Raw genomic sequence first — 21,807 nt, forward strand, 5'->3', positions numbered from 1 at the left:
ACCAAGTAGTTCCAGCCTAAAAGAGTATGCTTAGCATGCATTTGCTGAGTATAACATCTGATGGCATATGTTCTAAACACAAGGAACTTAGAGAAAGTTATTTGGTGGAAAATGCCCTAAATGAATTCAGGAACTTCAATATGAATGGAAGATGTGTACAAGGAAATAAATGAAAAATATGCTCTAAAGACTTTTTAAAGACTGATTAGGCTTTTCCATTTGTGTACTATATAAGATTTTACTAGAATGTTCAAAATTAAACCACATTAAAATAATCAAAGCCTCTTAGAAATGACTCCATAATAATGATTGGGACTTGAAGATTCAGCTGGTTTTGATTAAGTACTGGCTCTTTAAAATTATTTGAAGTGAAATGAAAAGTAAGAAAATTTTCCTTTTTAATTGTGCATATTTGAGGACATTAGTATAGAGTGTGATCAAATGGAAAAGATGGCACACAAATACATTGCTGTAGTTTTAAAATCCAGTGTCCCTTTGACAAACATACTAGTACATATTGACAATTTGGCAAGGTTGCTTATATCAATCAGATATTGCCATACTTTGCTCTTCATACACCAGCAAATTCTCCCTTCTTTTGCTTCTAGCTACTCAGGCAAACAAGTTATACGTAGTATTCTTCTCACCTATATCCACCCCTTTATTCATCCAGAGGGTTATGTTTATCAATTTCCAGTCATTATATGAAAGAAGTTTAGACACTTTACACCAAGAATGGCCTAATTTTGAGGCCATGTCCCGGCTTGAACTGGCCCATAACTCTTCTCCCTGAACAATCTACCTCTAAGATGTGCCAGACTGAAGGTGGTAGCAGGTTACAATGGAAAAACTGTGCAGCAGGCCAAGAACTCTAGTTTTACTTTAAATATACAATTAATACCAAATTCGCCATTGCATTGTATTATAGGTACAACATGACTTAGAAAATATTTCAAAACAGTAGGGACCCAATGCAATTATTGTATTCATAATGATGGTGATGATGATGATTTTTGGCATTAAAAGTAGCAATACTTTAAGGTATAATTTGCAAGTAGTCTGAGATTCTCATGGATAAGAAGGATTGAAATGAACTATATCATCACTTCTATTTCCTCTATTTGGATTGACCACAAAAAGAACAGCACATTCCTCAAAGATAATTTTTGTTTGTTTCTTTTTTTTTTTCTTAAATGGATTATTATCCCATTCTTTTCACCTCTATTTGAAAGCACACAAGTAGTTATCTGAGCTCCCTGTCAAAACAGATCCATTTGATCTTCTTCCTACATGGCCTTTCAGGTAATTCTACTTTCTTAGTGGAAATGTTATTTTCTTCATCTTCCCTGGTTCATTTTACCCTGATCTCTGTCCATTGCTTCTCCCATTACCCCTGCAGTGTGAGGCTCTGACTGTTGAGGCTATGTCTTTTGTCTGAGGAGGTGAAATTTTTGACTCGCTGGTCAAATGTGTTGAATGAATGAAATGTCAACATTCTGTCCTTTCCCTGTTATTGAGACTGTGTGGAACGCTTACTGAAAACAGAGCCTGCCTTATGTATGTATACATATATACTTGCCAGATTATTTTGAAAAGTCAAAAAAAAAAAGAGAGCCAATAATAATTTTATATATTTAACCCTAAAGATTGGAATTCCTGTTCAGATTAACATCAAAATATGTGTTGTCACCTAAAGAAAATTGGCATGATCCCAGCTTAGTTTCCTATTTATAGAATAAATAGAAACTCATATTCTCTCACCATGCTCAAGCATGCTAAAACTCTGTACCAGTTGGAATACCTATCAATTCTTCAGAGTTGCAGGTTAGATAGTGGTCTAATCTTTCAGCATTTCAGCTCATGCTACAACATTTGCTTAATTCTTAAATAATGTTTATTATATGACCTCTTCCTCCTCCCTCCCTGCTCTTTGAGGATTATGCATAAAATTCTGTTAAGATTTATGTGAATAAACGCCTACTTGCAGAAACATTTCTTATGTCTTAGAAAAGTCCCACAAGAAATGCACATTCTTGGCGAACAAACTATTAAATGCCTTAATTAAAACTGGAACATTAAGTTACTTCTTAAAATACTTTGGAAGATCTGCTCATTAGAAAATAGAGACAGAGGGAGCTGACCAAATTCTTCATTTCATTTCTGGAGAATTGTTATCAGCTAGAGTACATTTTAATCTAAAAAAAAACACGTTACCCTCCATACACAGTTAGTCACTTCTCATATTTCTCGTGTGTTTACCTTGTACTCTCACACGTGTGTAAAACCAACAAGGGGATATGAATAGTAGAAGGTAGAAAGGTAAAGAGTGCTATATAGAATCACGCTTCCTGCAAGGGTCTTTATATTTGTAGTCTTAAACAAAGCAAAGGCATTCTATTCTTAGAATAGGTTAATATGTAAACTAGGAAGAGCATCTCTTACTAGCAATAAGAAACTACAGGCTTCTTTGTATATTTTTGTTTTTAAACCATTTAAAGTACATATTCACACCTAAAATAAAAATCCTAAATTCTCTATCACTAACACCATAAAACAGGAATGTTAATTACATTTTGTGCTTTCAATTCCACAAGACAGTAATTCCCTCTACTTTGAAGACATGCCAAGACCACAGGAATCTGAATGCCACGGAACACCTGCAAACCAGGCAAAGAGGGAAAAAAGCATTCCAAAAGCCAGAATGTCCTTTATTTGGCTTTCTGCCCTGAAGTATATAGGAGTGGCTTTAGGTTATGTCCTTAAATGGCAACATTTTAACATATAGAGACATTACAATATATAAATCTATACACTCTAATTGCAGAAAGATATAAATTAAGCTAATATTAAATGACTGAATATAGAATAAATCATAGCATTATGCCTATATTTGGGGCCTCTAAATTATTAAGATAAAACTGTTTAACTTGTGCAAAGTGGTAGAGAAGAATTAAATGGTCTTTCTGGATAATGCTGGAAAGACAGAATATGGTTTCAAAGCCACAGGGGCAAGGCTAATATCAGGGGAAAGAATCAGAGCTATTTATTTTTTAAATTTTTTAAAATTGATATTAGACAGGGGAAAGGAGAGAGAAAAAAAAAACATCTATGTGAGAAACATTGATTGGTTGCCTTATGTAGGCATCCTGATCAGCTCTTGAACCAGTAACCGTATTTGTGCCCTGACCTTCCTAATGTATGGGAGGAGGTGGAGCTAAATCTTAATGCATGCGATCTGTGCACATGTGTGATATACACAGAAAATAGCAAGGGAGAAGAGATTATTTTTATTTGTTACTAGAAACCCGATGCATGAAATTTGTGCATGAGAGGGGTCCCTCAGCCCTGCCTGCACCCTCTCTAATCCAGAACCCCGTGGGGGATGACCTACTGCTGGTTTAGGCCTGATCCCTGTTGCAATTTGGGACTGCTGGCTCCTATCCACTCACCTGCCTGCCTGCCTGATCACCTCTAAGCCCTCTGCCTGCCTGCCTAATCGCCCTTAACCGCCCTCCCCTGCTGGCCTGATAGCCCCTAATTGCCTCTGCCTTGGCCCCCACCACCGTGGCTTTGTCTGGAAGATGTCCAGTCAACCCAGTCTAATTAGCATATTACCCTTTTATTAGTATAGATAAGAGCCATTTTCTTGGATTCATTTTGTCCCTATTTTCACTATCAAAGCTTTGGTGAAATATAACTTCAGGTTGGATAACTGAACAAACTAGGAACAGAAGCAGATGAGAGATCCTGACTATAATAAATAGGAAAGAACCAGTAGCCAATGAAATCACAGTGATCCACAGGACCTCATAATCCTGACAAAGTAAATTAATGAAATTCTGAACAGTTTATAAGTAACTTTAGCCATGCATGCCGGATTATTTCTTTCTCTGTAAAATGGGGGTGATAAAAGTAGGATCAGTAGATGGGAAAAAGCACCTAACCCAGTGTTTAGTGTACAGTAGACACTCAATAATTGATTGCTGCAATGACAATAGTAATTAGACTTAGTAGCAGAAGTAGTAAGTGTAATACATTATACAATATATTCAGATTTCTATCTCATTTGTTCTTCCACAGACCCCTTAGAAGTTCACATTTTTCATTTGGTATTTTAGACAGTTAAAAGTGACTTAGATAAAAATCATAAATACATAAATTATCAATTATAATTATAAATTGTATTTATTATAGCAAATTAAAATGTAGATCTCCTGACCCCATATCTCATTTCTTTTCACCCCTCCTCCTCTCTAGCTTGATCAGAAAGGCTATTGATTACATGACCGTGAGTTCCCTTAGACTCAGAACTTAAAAATCACTTTGCTTGGAATTGAAGCAAATTAAAATTTAAATATGGTAATCTTTAGCATTAACCTTAGATTTGAACTATAAGCAGATAATGTGTCTAGCTATATATAGTATAAAGAGATAAAGGCAGTCATTCAATACAAAAGCTTTCTCATGTTTTCTAATGTTGCCAGAAATGTCACTTTTTAAAAAAGGTTAATTTGTAACAATACCATTAAGTTTTTACAAACATTTTCACACCCAGACAATTTTTGGGGGGGCATAGAAAAAAGCCCATTAAGATTTGATTGGAATATGATTTGAGCAAGAGTTCAAAGAATGTTATTTTCAAAGTTTATTTTATATTCATATACATTTGAAATTATATTAACATATGCATTTTGATCATGCTATGAGTTATAAGAACATTAAATGAATTCTATATGAAATTGTTGGCAAGGCCTACATTACTGTTTTGGATATTCTTAATGGTAGTAAAACTTAATTCCAGGAAATCAATTCCACACTTAAAGGTTAGTTTGTTGATTGTCAATATGCATGGCTACCAATACTCACACACACACACACACACACACACACACAATTACACACAATTACACACATACCTGCACATACAAACATACACACTTACACATGGACACATTTATACACACATATATCCTCCCTATATAGGTGTGTGTATATTTATTAATATGTAGATATAGATTTGTTTAAAAGGCCATTGTTATCTAGTTAAAAAACTGGGTTTTGAAACAGAGGATTCACCTCTCCTCTTAGCTCTGGCCCGAAGCTGTCACCCTATATGCAGCACTTCATTTCCCTCTGTAGTTCTGATACTTCCTAGTTTTTCTTTCTCTTTATTTCCTCTCACAATACAGTGCCCTTAAAGAACATTTTTCCCCAGAGCTTTAATCTAAATTGTAACAAGCTGGTAGTTTTGTATATCATTAGCCAAGACTGTATTCTGTGTTGGAGAAATGAGACTTGAGAGATACCCACCTCTCTTTTGTACATCAAACGTCTCTTACGGCATGGCATTTTGATGAGCAAAGGTGTAAATGTACACTTTGCATTCCTTAAAATGTACATAGTTTTGAAAATTGAAAAAGATGTGTTTTAGTGTGCTTACCTTAAAACATACGAAAAAAATAATATGACATTTGTTGAATAACAATAGGAGCAGTGTGTCTTCAGGATGTGTATGTACAGGCAGGCCTGCATTCACATATGTTATAATTACATTATGAAATCGATTTTTTTATCAAAAGTATTGGAAATTCCATGACCAAGGAATATTTGATTGATCCTTCAAAGTAGTCACCACGGGAGGCTCTAAACTTATTCCAATCAGGTTCTCATTGCACAAATATTTTAGGATTTTTTTAAAGAATTATTATTATTATTTTAGAATTGCTTACAGTGTTTTCTTTTGAGTATTCTCAGTGGTGGTAAGACTTTGTTACAGAAAATCAATTCCATCCCTAAAGGTTAGTCTAAATGCGATTTGAATTGGTGTGAAATTTGGCATAATGCCTGTCTGTATAGTCCTCACTGAAGAACTTATTTCTGGCAGCAACAGCAGCAGAAATGCCTCATTATAAAGCTTTTCACTTATAAGATGGCCCCGTGGCATGGATCCCAACTGTCATGTTCCGATAAGCCCCATTTGGCACATTTGTAAGAAATTCAATGCAAGTTTTGCTTTCCGTCTGAAACAGGAATGCAGTGGAATGTGAGAAACATTTTATTTTTTTTCAATTTGGAAGGCACACTCATCAATCACCCATTAGATAAATGATGCATTTACTTTAGACTTGTCAGTAAAAAGATCAATTAACATTACCAGGTCCTCTCATGTTAGAACATAACTGGATAATATTTTTTCTTGACCTTATTAAAAATTCATAATTTTCCCTCTAGGTGTCTATTCAAAATATATTTATTTTAAGAAAACACTAACTGATACTTGTAAAATAATGAAAAAAACAGCATATATATAGATAGATAGATTCATATCTATCTATCTATCTATATCTATCTATATATCTATATCTATATCTATATCTATATCTATATATCTATATCTATCTCCTCTGGTTTGGAACAGAGATACTAAAAACCTTAAAATTCCAAAATTGATGCATTAGGAACATTGATCTTATCACTGAACTTCCGTTCCCTCCAGAATCTTCTCCATTGCTCCCTTAAGTGTAAAATAAACTCTCCCTGAGGTACTGGAACATCCATGTCTTCACCAATACTCCCAAATTCACTTTTTTTTCCTGTTGCTTCTCAGTATTGTACACTCCATTTTAAACTGTCCTCAGGTATACCTATTCCCATGATTTTTTGTCATATTATTCCCTCAGTCTAAAAATGCCATGGTCATTGTATTTTATGTTTATGTGTTTCTATGTCTTAAACACAGCTGTGATGGTGGTTCTATCTTCCTCTTCTGATTCATAGAGCAACTGGTTGTGCCCTCCCCACTACCCGCTCCCACGTTCTACTCACCAGACTGATGTTTCCTCCCATGTTTTATATTATTTTTTATCTTCCCTACTAGATGGGGAGATCCTTGAGGGCAGGAACAAGTCATTCATTGTTTCTGATCTTTGGTGTATCTTTCACTGCATAGCTTCTCAATAAATATCTGTTTTATTGAGTCTAAGTACACAGATATGACACACACAGTGTCTATATCCTTACCAAGTTTCCCAAGCAGATGGTTGTTGCTGTAGGAATTCAGGAACAGGGGAAGAGAGAACATTTTGATGTTCAGCACTATCATGCCCAAAGCCCTTCCACCAGAGGTAGGGCCAAGAAAGGAGCCCAGAAGCAGGAACTTCTACTCAATTCCGCAAACAGCGCTAGTATCCACAGCACCCAGACAAATAGCTTAACCTCTCAAGGCACCCTTTCTCTTCTCTGAAAACGGAGATAATATTGTCTACCAGATGTACTATACTTACCATATCTACTCACAGGGACTTGTAAAAAACAAATTAACTAAATGGGACAACATTCAAAAGTCATTTTTAAACCTTAAAATATTATAAAAAAGGAAATCTTTAAAGAAACTGGTAGCTCATACATATCTACCTCCCTAGATTTATCATTTCATAAATGTCGATCTCCTATTAACAGACTTGTCTGCTGTGATGCTGACCAAAGGAAACCGGTATCTCTGTCTTTTTCCCCTGTTTTATTGGTAGCTTATGCATCATTGGCAGTGTTTTATGTATCATAAAACTTGAAAAGCCATTAATTACCCTTTTGAAAATGAAACTAAATGGGAAATTCATTTTATTTAGGACTAGTGTGCCAACTTAATATCCATTATTTTTTCCTAATCATCGGGAGCTAGAAACACCAAGCTTCTTCTCCAGATGCCACTGGGTGTCAATTACCACAAGAATAAATTTTATTTAAAGCTACATATTTAGCTGGAGTATTATTTGATTTCATAATTTTCTATAGACTAAAGTGACAGTGTTTTGTAGATATGACTAAAGAGGAGTGTACCATGGGAACCAGGGCTTTGAACTATATTCTTCCACTAACTTTTAAGTAAAGGAGAAAGGAATTAAGATATGCTATCTGTTGGGAAAAGGTACTTCATATGGAAAGTAAACTGAAAAGAGAAAAACAATGGAATCTTTTCACATGAAAATCCAGCATTTGTGAATGCAGACAAGTGACAAAATATATATTCAAAATAACTAAGAGTAACTAAGTATCTTAGAAAATACGAATTAAACAAATAAGACAAATGTTAAATGAATGAGTAGCTAATATCATTTCTGGAAAAAAAATAGTGTCGTACTTATGATGCATTTAGTATTTTAAAATCTTAAAGGCATAAAATAATAAGTAAAACATTTCAACAATGCTAAAAATTATTTGCAAACTAGAGGCCAGATGCACGAAATTCATGCAAGAGTAGGCCATCCTTCCCCCAGTTGCCAGCACTGGCTTCCCTCTGGCACCCGGGACCCAGGCTTCCCTAGCAGCTCTGGCTTCATCTGGAAGGTTGTCTGGAAGGACATCTGGTCTAATTAGCATATTACGCTTTTATTATCCTACTAGAGGCCCAGTGCACAAAAATTTGTGCACTCAGGGGCGGGGAGGGGGGGTACCTCAGCCCGGCCTGTGCCCTCTCGCAGTCTGGGACCCCTTGGGAGACAACGATCTGCTGGCTTAGGCCCGCTCCCGGGTGGCAGAGGGCAGGCCCAATCCCTAGGTGCAGCCCCTGGTCGGGCTCAGAGCAGAGCTGATTAGGGAGTTGGGGCACCGCCCCCTGTCATGCACAGAGCAGGACAGATCAGGAGGTTGCGATGCCACCCATAGTCACACTCAGGGTAGGGCCGATTGGGGGGTTGGGGCACCGCCCCTTGTCACAGTCAAGGCAGGGTCGATGGGGAGGTTGTGGCGCCACACCCTGTCACACACAGAGCAGGGCCGATCAGGGGGTTGGGGCACTGCCCCCTATCACGCACAGAGCAGTGCCCATCAGGGGGTTAGGGAGCTCCCCCCTGTCACTCACAGAGCATGGCCGATAGGGGAGTTGGAGCACCGCCCCCTGTCACACAAAGAGCAGGGTGGATCGGGGGGTTGGGGTGCCACCCTCTATCACCCACAGGGCAGGGCCGATCAGGAGGTTGGGGTGCTGCCACTTTCACGTTCAGGGCAGGGCTGATGGGGAGGTTATGGCTCTACCCCGTCATACACACAGCAGGGCCGATCAGGGGGTTGGGGCACTGCACCTTGTCACACACAGAGCCGCAGGGGGGTTGGGGCACCTTCCCTTGTCACGAACAGAGCAGGGCGGATAGGGAGGTTGTGGCTCCACCCCCGTCACACACAGAGCCGCAGGGCAATCAGGGGGTTTGGTCACTGCCCCCTGTCATGCTGATCCTGGTGCCGGGAGGCCTCTCAGCTCCGCTGATCCCGGTGCTGGGAGGAATACTACCCTTTTACTATATAGGATAGAGGCCTGTTGCACGGGTGGGTGCTGGCTGGTTTGCCTTGAAGGGTGTCCTGGTTCAAGGTGGGGGTCCCCACTGGGGTGCCTGGCCAGCCTTGATGAGAGGATGATGGCTGTTTGTAGCTGGTCACACCCCCTTCAGGGTGCGGGTTCCCACTGGGGTGCCTGGCCAGTCTGGGTGAGGGGCTGAGGGCTGTTATCTGGCTGGCCGGTGACTGAAGTTCCCAGCCTCTCCTTTTTTTCTTTTTTCTTTTTTATTCTGGGATTTATTTACCTTCTATAATTGAAACTTCGTTGCCTTCCTTCTTGCTCCAGCTCTGAGGCCGTGGCTGGCTGAAAGCAGGTATCTGGGGTTTGTTTAGCTTCTATAATTGAAACTTTGTTGCTTTTGGAGCTGTTGCTTTCAGAGCTTAGAGCCTGGCCGCAGCAGGCGGGGAACCTTGGCTTCCTCCATCACTGGAGCAAGCAAACCTCCTGCTCGCTTCAGCTGCATGGCTGCCGGCCGCCATCTTTGTTGGCAGTTAATTTGCATATCTCGCTGATTAGCCAATGGGAAGCGTAGTGGAGGTACAGTTAATTATCCTTTTTGTCTTTTATTAGATAGGACTAGTGGCCCAGTGCATGAAATTCATGCACAAGGGGGGTATCCCTCAGCCCGGCCGGCAGCCTCTCCAATCTGGGACCCCTCAGACATACCTTTCACAATCCAGGACCACTGGCTCCTAACCACTCACCTGCCTGCCTGCCTGATAGCCCCTAACCACTTTGCCTGCTGGCCTGCTCTCCCCCTACTTCTGCCCCCTCTTGCCTTCTCACCCCCAACTGCTCCCCCGCTACTTGTTGGCCTGAGTGCCCCTAGCTTCCCCTCCCCCAGTGGCACTCTTGCCCCCAACTACCCCCTTGCAGGCCTGATTACCCCCAACTGCCCCCCCTTGCTGGCCTGATTGCCCCCAACTTACCCCCCCACCAGCCTTCTTGCCCCCAACTGCTACCCCTGCCAGCCTGATCACTCCCAACTGCCCTCTCCTCCTGGCCTGATCACCCCTAATCACCTCTGCCTCGGCCCTGCCACCATGGCTTTGTCTGGAATGACATCCAGAAGGTCACCCAGTCTAATTAGCATATTATCCTTTTATTAGTATCGACACTAATAAAAGAGAAAAATGGTAATTGGCGTACGACGATACCCTTTTCATTGGCTAATCAGGGCTATATGCAAATTAACTGCCAACTATGATTGGCAGTTAACTGCCAACTAAGATTGGCAGTTAACTGCCAACAAGATGGCGGTTAATTTGCATATGTAGGCACAATGCAGGGAGGCGAAAGGGAAAGCAGGAAGAAGCCCCCTGCCACTGACAGTGATTGGAAACCCAGGGGGGAGCTAAGAGCTAGGGGGCAGGGCAAAGGTGGCCCTGGGGCCGCCTTTGCCCTGCCCCCCAGCCATGATCAGAGAATCAGGCGCCTTTGCCGCCCTGGCCAGTGATAGCAGGAAGTAGGGGTGGAGCCAGCGATGGGAGCTGGACACGGTCGAAGCTGGCAGTCCCAGGAGCTAGGGGTCCCTTGCCTGGGCCTAAAGCGAAGCCCACGATCGCGGGGCCGCTGCAGCTGCGGGTCCCCGCTGCCCGAGCTGGACGCCTCAGCCAGAGGCGTTAGGCCTGGGCAGGGGAGGAGTTTGCAACCACGGGGAGCTGGGGGTCCCCTGCCCAGTCCTGACACCTCTGCCAGAGGCCTCAGGCCTGGTCAAGGGGCCGATCCGGTGATTGGTGATCGGAGGGTGATGAGGGTCAACTCCTCTGGCCGAGGCATCAGGCCTGGGCGGGGGGCTGAGCCGGGGATTGGGGGGATATGATGGTCCCCTTGCCCAGGCCTGAAGCCTGGGTCAGAGGCGTCAGGCTTGGGCGGGGGGTGGAGCAAGCGATCAGAGGGAGATGGGGGTCCCCTGCCCAGGCATGATTCCTGGGCCAGAGGGCTCAGGCCTGGGCAGGGGCCAGAGCCAGTGATCGGGGGGAGATGGGGGTCCCCTGTCCAAGCCTGACACCTCTGGCGGAGGTGTCAGGCCTGGGCAAGGGGCCGATCAGGTGATCAGAGGGTGATGGGGGTCTACGCCTCTGGCCGAGGCATCAGGCCTGGGCAAGGGGCAGAGCCAGCAATTGGAGGGGTCTGGGGGTCCCCTGCCCAGGCCTGATGCCTGGGCCAGAGGCATCAGGACTGGGCTGGGGGCAGAACCAGTGATGGGGGGAAATGAGGGTCCCCTGCCCAGGCCTGACACCTCTGTCAGAGGCGTCAGGCCTGGGCAAGGGGCTGATCCTGCGATTAGAGGGTGATGGGGGTCAACGCCTGAGGGCTCCCAGTATGTGAGAGGGGGCAGGCTGGGCTGAGGGACACCCCCCACACACACACACCCAGTGCACGAATTTCGTGCACCGGGCCCCTAGTAGATATAATAAAAGGCTAATATGTAAATTGACCAAACAGTGGAACGACTGGTAGCTATGAGGCGCACTGACCACCAGGGGGCAGATGTTCAATGCAGGAGCTGCCCCCTGGTGGTCAGTGCACTCACTCAGAAGGAGCGCTGCTCAGCCAGAAGCCAGGCTCACGGCTGGCTAGCGCAGCGGCAGTGGTAGAAGCCTTTCCTGACTTCACAGAAGTGCTAAGGATGTCCAACTAATGCTTTAGGCGCGCTCCCTGCATACCATGAGGGCTCCCTATTGTGAGAGTGTGCAGGCCAGGCTGAGGGACACCCCCACCCTGAGTGCACAAATTTTGTGCACCGGATCTCTAGTTATAGATGATAAAATAGCATCACTCCTATTATTTTAATCCAGTATATATGTTACTGATACAAGTATCTTAAAGGGTCATTTCAGGCCACTTAATGTTACACAAATCTATACCCTTGATTATAAAAACATTATCTGTCAGTACTACATTTTGTGTTGTTGTTTGTTTATTTTTGTTTTTGTTTTTTTTTTGTTCCCTCCTGGGAGCTCTCAGTTTAGGAGTTAAAAAAAAATAAATAAAAAAAAATGAACCAGACCAAATGTGTGTGCTTTTTCTACTTCAGTGGTTCTCAAAGTTTTGTCTCTGGAAAAGCAACATCAGCATCACCTAGGAACTTATTAGAAATGCCCATTTTCAGCTCCACCTGAGACCTACTGATTCAGAAATTCTGAGGACAGTGTCCAAAAGAAGCCCCTCAGGCAATTCTGATGAGGAGTGGGAACCACAGCTGCAGGTCAGCATATTCCTGGGTCCTTTACTATCAAAACGAAATGTCAGCTTCAAGTCCAAGGACCTGAACTGCCAACACCTCTCCATGAGTGCCCTAAACCACCTGGCACTCCTTTCCTTCCTCATCCTGTTCCAGCTGAGCTGCATTGCTTTGGTGTTAATTCTGAAAAATGAGGCCCTTCTACTATACTTATACCCACATAGACTTTTTGTTACCCTTGTGGAATTTATTTATATTTAATTCTAAGCCCCATGAACATATATATTAATTTAGCACTAAGGACTCTTCCACAAATGATGTACTTTTACACATCAAATTATGTTTCAGGTTGTTCTCTAATTCTATTTTGGGGCAAATGTACACAACCATCTTATTCATGCATACTGCCTATGGAGTTTATGATCCTTATATAAGAAAAATTCTCAAATTGAATTCTTCAGTAATGTTAGGTTAGGTGGCTCAGGAGGCGGCGCAAGAAATAGAGTCCAGTGAATCAGAAAAGAAAGGAAAGGAAAAGGTTTATTCTGCGTCCTCGGGAGACCCACGTACCCCCAGGACAGGGCACGTGGATTCACGGCAACAGGGAGGGGGGCGCTTTTTTTATACTGCAGTTGGGTGAGGGGCGGGGACATGAGCTGAGGAATTCTCTGCCGCAGGGGATGGGCGGGGGTATTCAGAAGAAGTCCCTATCTGTGTGGGGGTATGTGGATTCAGGGAGAAGAAGCTGGTATCTGTGTCTGACACGTTGATCTGTGAGAAATCCCAGGGGAAGTCCATTGTCTCATCACATGTCTGCATGTATCTGATCCTGGGCTCTCTCCGACCTAACAAGGAATATATTAAAAATTTAGAATAAATGTTGCAGATGTTTTTAGAAATATTAAATATAAAATTTTAGAGGGGATGTAAGGGCACTATAGTGATAATAAAGTAGATACCAATATATAGTGCAGATAAATCAATATTTTTTATGAAAATATGTTGTTATAGAAATATCAGGATGGGGCTATGACTCTAGAATCTTCTTCCTCACTGCATGTAATTGAATGAAAATATTTTAGAAGCCCTCGTGAGTATAGACTAGATGTTCCCCAAGGCCACCTTGAATTCAGACCATAAATTTCATTTCACAGAAGCATTGACTGTGTTGAATGGCTGTCAGGGGCTTAAGAGGAAAGGTGCTATAAAGAATTTAGTACTTAGGAAAGGAGAGTTGAGAGCAAAACTTCAGTGAAATATCTCTTCAGTAAAGTATATGAAGATCTGTATTCTGGGCTTTGTTATCATGGATGAAATACTTTTGAGAGATCTCAGAAGACTCCCAAGAAAGAAGTTAGGGAAATACACTTTGGTGATTCTTTTTCAATTAAAATTTATTCTGTAAAGTGTAGCAAATCAAAGCAGAGAAACTGAAGTTAGTTTTAAAACAAAGAACAAAATGAAGAAGGGGGAAAAAAAAAAAAAAAACTTATTCCCCAAGATCCATCGGCCTTAGACCCAGATGGTTCACTTTGTCTACAATATTGACACTGTTGTGTCAATTGCTCTGGTGGTCTTTCTTGATGAGAGTAGCTGGGTGATATGGCACAGTTTCTTTGAAAAGCAACAGGTGCAGAGTTTCAGCTGGTGGCTGTCTTCCTTTTAAACAGTTATAATTTAACCTGAAAGCTAGCTGCTGATAAGTAGGCATATGGGTCACATCCACCTAATGAGCTACTAAGTTGTTTTATTTGCTTTGGATTGAACTGTGTGTGAACGATTAGGGCCACTGTGTGATCTTTAAAAAAACTGAGACTTTTAGAGCTTTAAATAGATATAGACATACTGAATACTTGTACACTTAAGGAAAGGTTCAGGAAATGATATATATTAAAGGACTACCCAGAGTGCATTTAATTAAAGGCATTGTATTTGTTTTCTATTGCTGCTGAAACAACTTGCCACACACTTAGAAGTTTAAAAACACAAGTTGATTATCAGAAGTTATGGCAGGTAGAAGTTGGATGCAGGTTTCATTAGGCTAAAGTGATACTACTTGACCTTAAAAAAGAAGGAAATCTTACCCTTTACCACAGCACAGATGGACCTATAGGGCACAGTGCTAAGTGAAATAAGCCTATCAGAGAAAGACAAATACCATATGATTTCACCTATAAGTGTAATCTAAGGAACAAAATAAACTACCAAACAGAATATAAATGGACTCAGATACAAAGAACAGACTGACAGCTGTCAGATGGGAGGAGGGATGGACACTGGGTAAAAGAGGGGAAGGGATAAAGCAAAAACAAAACACAAAAACAAAACAAAAACAAAAAAATTCAGAGACAGACAACAGCATGTTTATTACCAGAGTGAAAGAGGCAGGGTGTGGGGGAGGTTAGAAGAGGGTATAGGGAATATCCTATATAATAAAACCCTAATATGCAAATCGACTGAACAGCAGATCAACCAGTGGAACAATAGGTTTCTATGATGCGCTTTGACCACCAGGGGGAAAGAGATCAATGCAGGAGCTGCCCCCTGGTGGTCAGTGTGCTTCAATAGGGGGAGCGCTGCTCAGCCAGAACTCAGGCTCACAGCTGGCGAGCACAGAGGCAGTGGCGGGAGCCTCTCCCACCTCCAGTGCAGGTGGGCGGTAAGGAGCAATGGGTCCAGGACTGCAAGAGCCCAGGACTGTGAGAGGGATGTCTGCCTGTCGGTTTAGGCCTGATCCCTGGGGACATCCCCTGAGGGGTCCCAGACTATGAGAGGGTGCAGGCTGGCTGAGGGATGCCCCTCCCCTCCCTCAGTGCATGAATTTCATGCACCAGGCTTCTAGTAATTAATAATGGAAGGAGACTTGACTTGGGGTGGTGAATACAATATACAGATGATGTATTATAGAATTGTACAACTGAAACCTACATAATTTTATTAACCAATGTCACCACAATAAGTGCAATTAAAAAAAAAAAAAAAAAGGATGTTGGCAGGCCTGTATTCCTTTCTGGAGGTTTTTAGGAGAGAATCTATTGCCTTGTCTTTCCAGATTTTAGAGAATGGCACATTTCTTGTCTTATAGTTCCTTTTAACCATTCTTTTAAAGTCACATTTCCTCTGAGTTTCATTTTCTGACTCCACTTTTACGGACCTTTGGGATCACATTGGGCTTATCTGAATAATACAGGAAAATCTCTCCATCTCTAGGTTCCTTCTCTTAATTATATTTACAAATTCCTTTTTGCCATCCAAGGCAGAATATGAACAGATTCTGGGAATTAGAGTGTGGGCATCTTGGGGATACCCTTGTTGTACTACCACAAGGCATTAATGAAATTAATTTTTTTTATCATCTTTGCTTCTCTGACTATAATTTGCCTTACTTTGGCTGCCCAAATATTACAAATACAGAAATCATTTATTTTGCCTTTTTTTAAAAAAAGAAATTCTAATGGATGATATTGTCTCTTAATGCACATTGCTTATAAAGTACAAGTGGAGAAAGTGGGGAAGGTGAGATTATCAATTGTTTCAAGTACATGCATTTACAGTGTCAAGTTGGTGGTTGACATTGCTAAGCTAGATATCAGGTGTACAATGATGAGTGAAACATGATCTGGTATAGCTTATGCCCTGGTCCTCACCTCTTCCTAGGTGGAAACAAGCACACCAACAGTAGATTCTCTGATGTTTAACCTAAAGATAAATAATAAGGTGCTCTGATTCACAAGAGGTAATATACATCTGAGTTTAAGGTAGAGTCTCCAAAGAAGTTGCATTTAAACTAGGAAACGTGCTAGTGGTTGAAGGCATAAAGGCCCTGCAATGATAATGGGTTGTGTTTGGGGAAATGAAAAAAAACTCAGACTATTAGTATAGCTGGGGCACAGATAGGAAAGTGGTGAGAGGTCCCTTTGCAATTTGATTTGTATTGTAATTCAAAGAATAATATTGAAGAGTATAAGAAGGACACAGCTCTGAGCTAATTTATATATTTTTTGTTTGTTTGTTTGTTTGTTAATCCTCACCCAAAGATATTTCTCTGTTGATTTTTTTAGAGAGTGCAAGGGGAGGGGAGAGACAGAGAGAAACATCGATGTGAGAGAGACACATTGATCGGTTGTCTCCCACATGCACCCTGATCAGGGCTGGGGATTGAGCCTGCAACCTAGGTATATGCCCTTGACCAGAATCAAACCCAAGACCCTTCAGTCCTCAGGCTGATGCTTTATCCACTGAGCCAAACTGGCTAGGGCTAATTTATATTCTTAAAAATTACAGTGAAAATGGAGAAAAGACAATTAGGAGATTAAATTATTAGGAGATAATTGAATTATACCAAATGAGAAGAAAGTGGTGATTTAGGTAAACAGAATATTGACAGAAATACAGAAACATATAAAGAATTCTATTCTAATTATATAATAACAAAATTAGCATTAATAAACACCTATTGATTATGATGATTGAATTGATTACCCATTTTCTCCCATAGATGATAGTACACCTTCCAAAGATATATATGTTAAATTGAAGATTCACTTAATAGCTTTCAGAAAGTGTTCCTCTGTGAATAAAGAGATATCACTTATCTTTAAATACAAATAATTGAAAACTGACCTTCAGTGGAGACAATGACCCCTTGGAAGTGTGTGTTAATGCAGCGGGCACAAATCATCACAGCTATGCCAGGATATGCTTGCTTTACTTTGGCTGACTTGAACCCAGGGGCATGTATTCAATACTTAGTGTTTCAGAGGGTCCCTGGGAGCTGGAGTGGTAGGCATGGAGATGGAAGGAACTAAGTGAACTCTTAAGGAACAAGGAAGAGCTGTCTAGATGCTAACTTCCTTGCTTCTGTCAAAACCAGCTTGGAAGAATAGAGCCACATTGCATTTAAGAGACCAAGTCGCAGATAATGTGCCTGGAAGGTGTTGAGGAGGAAGATCCAGTTGCTCCTGCTAGCTCTGACTAGGAGAGCATGCCAACTAAGCAAAGGTAACTTCTCCAAAGGGAATCAAGGTGCACTTAGAAGGGGAGTGGGGTTCTAGACACATTTTCACTGTTGTTAATACAGCGAAGCACATGGTGCATCATATCTAGTCTCAGTCCTTAAAACGTAGTGTCCTACTTTTCCTTGCCCTCCCAGTGTTAGTAGTCTATCCTCTATGGACTGTAGCGATTGTTTTCAGTAGTATTTATTCAGCTTGTTTTTTGTTATCTATTCTATTGTGTTATCTATTATGTTGTATATATACAGGATATCCCAAAAATGTATACACACTTTGAATGATTATAAGGTCAGTGCTTATTAAAATAGAGATCATTTTTGAAATTGAGTTATCAGCTGTTAACTAATACTTATTAATTCCATTGAGTTAAAATTGAGAATAAGGAAATATCAATTGAGCTATCATCTGTTAAAGTATGTATATATTTTTTGGGGACACCCTATATTTAAAAATATATCATAAAACTTATTTTCCACCCACAGGATGAGGCAAACAAACAAACAACTACAACAAAAACTAGTCTTGCTGATAACCTGTGATTAAGCATCATGTGCCCAGAAATACCAAAGGAGTTTAGAGAAGAAGCGTAGGTATCAGAAACACTTAAACTGTATTCTCTGCGGTGCCAGATATTATCAACATGCCCATCTGCAAATGACAAATCAGTTCATTGTTTAAATCTCAGGCCTTATGTCCTTCAAATAAGGTATTAATGTAACTAACTCATGGGATTACATCCTATAACAACACACACCTATCATAGTGCCTGGCATATAATAGGTGCTCAAAAATGTGTGCTGGGATTTTTAATATTAATTATTATACATTATAAGTATTAGAAGTAGAGCCATTTGGTAGTGAAGTTAGAATTCAGCAGATGTTTCCCAAGGGCTGGCTCTAAAATCGCCCCAATACAATCTACCAAGAGCACCACTGCATTGATGGTAATTGGTACTGTGGGAAATTGCAAACAGAAAACCTAAAGCTCATTATGATGTGTTGTTTCTCGGTGCTGAATATTACAAATGCTGGGCTCTTTAATCTGGAGTAGAGAGAATTCGACCTCCAACTTTTTATTGCAATCATTGTTACAGCTGCTCTAAATATCTCCTCCACAGCAGCCACACAAGGACATGCTCTTATGTTTGTATTTTAGCTGGAATGCTCAGCATTACTTCTCAGCCAACAAATTTCATGTTTTGTGAGTTGTTGCAAAATATATTCAGATCCAATGATTCCAAGTCAGAACTGAAAAAGGAGTTAGTGGAGAATAAGACAGGCATCGTTTCCTGGTTTCTTCCCTGGAATGCCACAGATCTGCTTAGTGGGAAAAATGATTTATTTTGTCGGAAACCAGGAGAAATTTCACAGAAGCATTTAAATACAATTTCCATTTATTTTAGAATAAGAGTTTCAAAGAAGGATAAAAAAAAAAAATTCCTTGTGAATAGATGACCATTTTGGAAGCAGATTTTTTTTTTTTCCATAAGAAAAATGCCTTCATCTTGAAATGCTTTGAAAATGTCTTGACCTTCTTTGGCCCTTTAGCTCTACCTGGAAAAGATCTACATGTGTCAGTCTGCTAGCACAACTTCTCTGCAATACTAAGTATTTCATAAAGCACCTACTGAGTGCAATGTGTTTGGAAAGCAAGGATGGGGCGCATAAGACTTAACCCCACAGTCTGTTTTTAAATGACTTCTAAAAATTGTGGAGTATTTTTCAGAGGTTTTAGGGTAAGATTTCATGAGATTTATAGATATCTCTCTGATCATGGTAAATTCAATAATTTGAAAATAACATTTTACTTATTGTTTAGTTCTTTCTATATATTAAAATGGAATAGCAACTTTTTCTGTAATAAATTGTGATGATTTAAAAGGCATTTTGCTGTAGCTAATTGCTTGGTAAATATTACTGAGGAAGTTTTAGTGTTTTTAGGATTATTTTCCCGGAAATTAGTCTCAAGAAATTTTCTTATATTGCTTTTACCTTCCAAAAAACACAGCTAACTATATTAAATTGTATTTCTCTTGGAAATTAACAAAGGCTTTTTATAGAAAAACTTGGAAGATTAATTTTCAATTTCTTTTTTACTCCATATTAAATTCCATGCTATTATTCACCCTTAAAATTACAAATTGCTTTCTATTTTTTATTGAATATTATTCAGTAAACTAAACAAAGACTGACAGGGCCTGTTTCTGATTATAGGTAATGCAAAGAATAAAAGAACATGTGGACTTTCATTTCTATACATCAGAGCTTTGCCATAAAAATTATCTAACTTACGTGCTGTCACTGTGATGATAATAAGTTTGAGTTCTAAAAAGATAATGTGAAATATATGTATAGTCTAAAAATATAATTGCAATAAAAATCTCTGAAAACACCAGAGAGTCTGCAATAATAAGAGTCTTTTTAAGGACACCTGTCAGCACTTCTCAAAGAGATGGTGGAAATGTATTAAAGGTTTTTTTCAGATACCTTTGAGAGAACATGACTAAAATACTTTGTAAATTCTTTTATTGTGGGGTTTCTAGCAGCCTAAATTCTTCTTCATTAATAACATATTTAGATTCCAAGGTCTAAAATTCATTGTGTCCACATAGAGCCACCAAATCAGATTGAAAGCTAATGGCCAGCAAAAACCCATTGCTTAGTGTCTGCAGTGATGCAAATGGAATAGAGGCCCAGCATGCAAATCTTGTCACACTGACATGAAAGGAGCCAGAGGATTACGTCATGAGAATTAACCTCATCCACCACATTCTTTTCTGAATGTCTTTTTTAAGAAATTATTTTTTCTTACTGATCTACCAAGGTATACTATAACATCATTATTTTTTAGTCATATATATATTTTTTAATATATTTTATTGATTTTTTATAGAGAGGAAAGGGGAGGGATAGAGAGTTAGAAACATCGAGGAGAGAGAAACATAGATCAGCTGCCTCCTGCACACCCCCTACTGGGGATGTGCCCGCAACCAAGGTACATGCCCTTGATCGGAATCGTACCTGGGACCCTTCAGTCTGCAGGCCGACGCTCTAATCACTGAGCCAAATGGATTAGGGCTAAAGTTATTATATTAAAATTTAAAACTAACTGAATAAAACATTTCTTAAGCTTTTCCAATGTGATGCTTTTAAATTCAAAAGGAGTTGTGATGTAATGTAATATATTAAAGAGAGTAGAGGATAGAGTTATATATATGCACGAGTCTCTGTTTCACTCCTTACCAGATATGTGGCCATGGAAACATCTGTTAATCCATTCTAAATCTCTGTTTTCTCCATATTACACAACACTTAGTGTTGTGGGGATACACTGATATAAAGGCAGCTAGCAGAGCATATAATAAACACTAAAGAATTGACACTTCATATCCCCTTTGCCCCATATTTTGAGAAGAGAGATCTGGGTAATGGTCTTGTTGCCAGCATTTTGCTGGAGGTGCCTCTGTACTTGTGAACAAAACAGCTTCAGTTGGATCCTATATAGACCCAGGAAGCAATTCAATCAGAAGGTAAGACAATAATATACAAACATATAAATACAATTATTACACAATGCCTCTTTTTTCCTTCATCAAATGCAGAGAAAAGCTGATGGAATGTCCTTTTGACTTTATATAGGGAATATTATCCTTTTATTATTCCCTTTTGTTTTCCAGACGAAATTTGGTGTATCTTTTGAGATGACTTCATAGAATGAAAATGTAACAAGGTAAGAGGAACAGGGTATGCGGAACTCAGCATGACTTGTTTGGTCTCCCTGACCGTTCCTTTTTTCTTTCTTCCCCTTTTTAAGGAATGTATTGTAGTGACATGGTTAAGGAGTTGTTCTTTCTCAAGTGATTTCTATTTAGAAAGGGGAGGGAGACATCCAATCATCAAAGGCTGTTTCATTAATTCATATAGTCATACAATAAATATTAAGCACCTAGTCTTCACAATGTCCTGTGCCATGCATGGGATAGAGATATAATGACAAAAATTGTAGATATCAGTTCTTCCTTCCTGAGATCTACAGCATAAAGAGTTAAGTAACAGATTTGTGGGGGATGAAAAATACAGGTTTGTGAGGACCAGTATGTGGTGTTATGAGAGCAGAAAAGGGTCATCTCCCTCAGAGCCTGGAGGGAAGCAGGACATTTAAGGGAAAGTGATACCTAAGAAAATGCCAACTTAAGGAGGCAAGGATACTTCAAAGGCAAGAAAAAGAAATGATTCTGCAAAGGCTTTGCAGAGATATTTGGAAAACCTCAAGACCT

This window comes from Myotis daubentonii, chromosome 1 (assembly GCF_963259705.1).
Source record: "Myotis daubentonii chromosome 1, mMyoDau2.1, whole genome shotgun sequence".
Classification (NCBI taxonomy): domain Eukaryota; kingdom Metazoa; phylum Chordata; class Mammalia; order Chiroptera; family Vespertilionidae; genus Myotis; species Myotis daubentonii.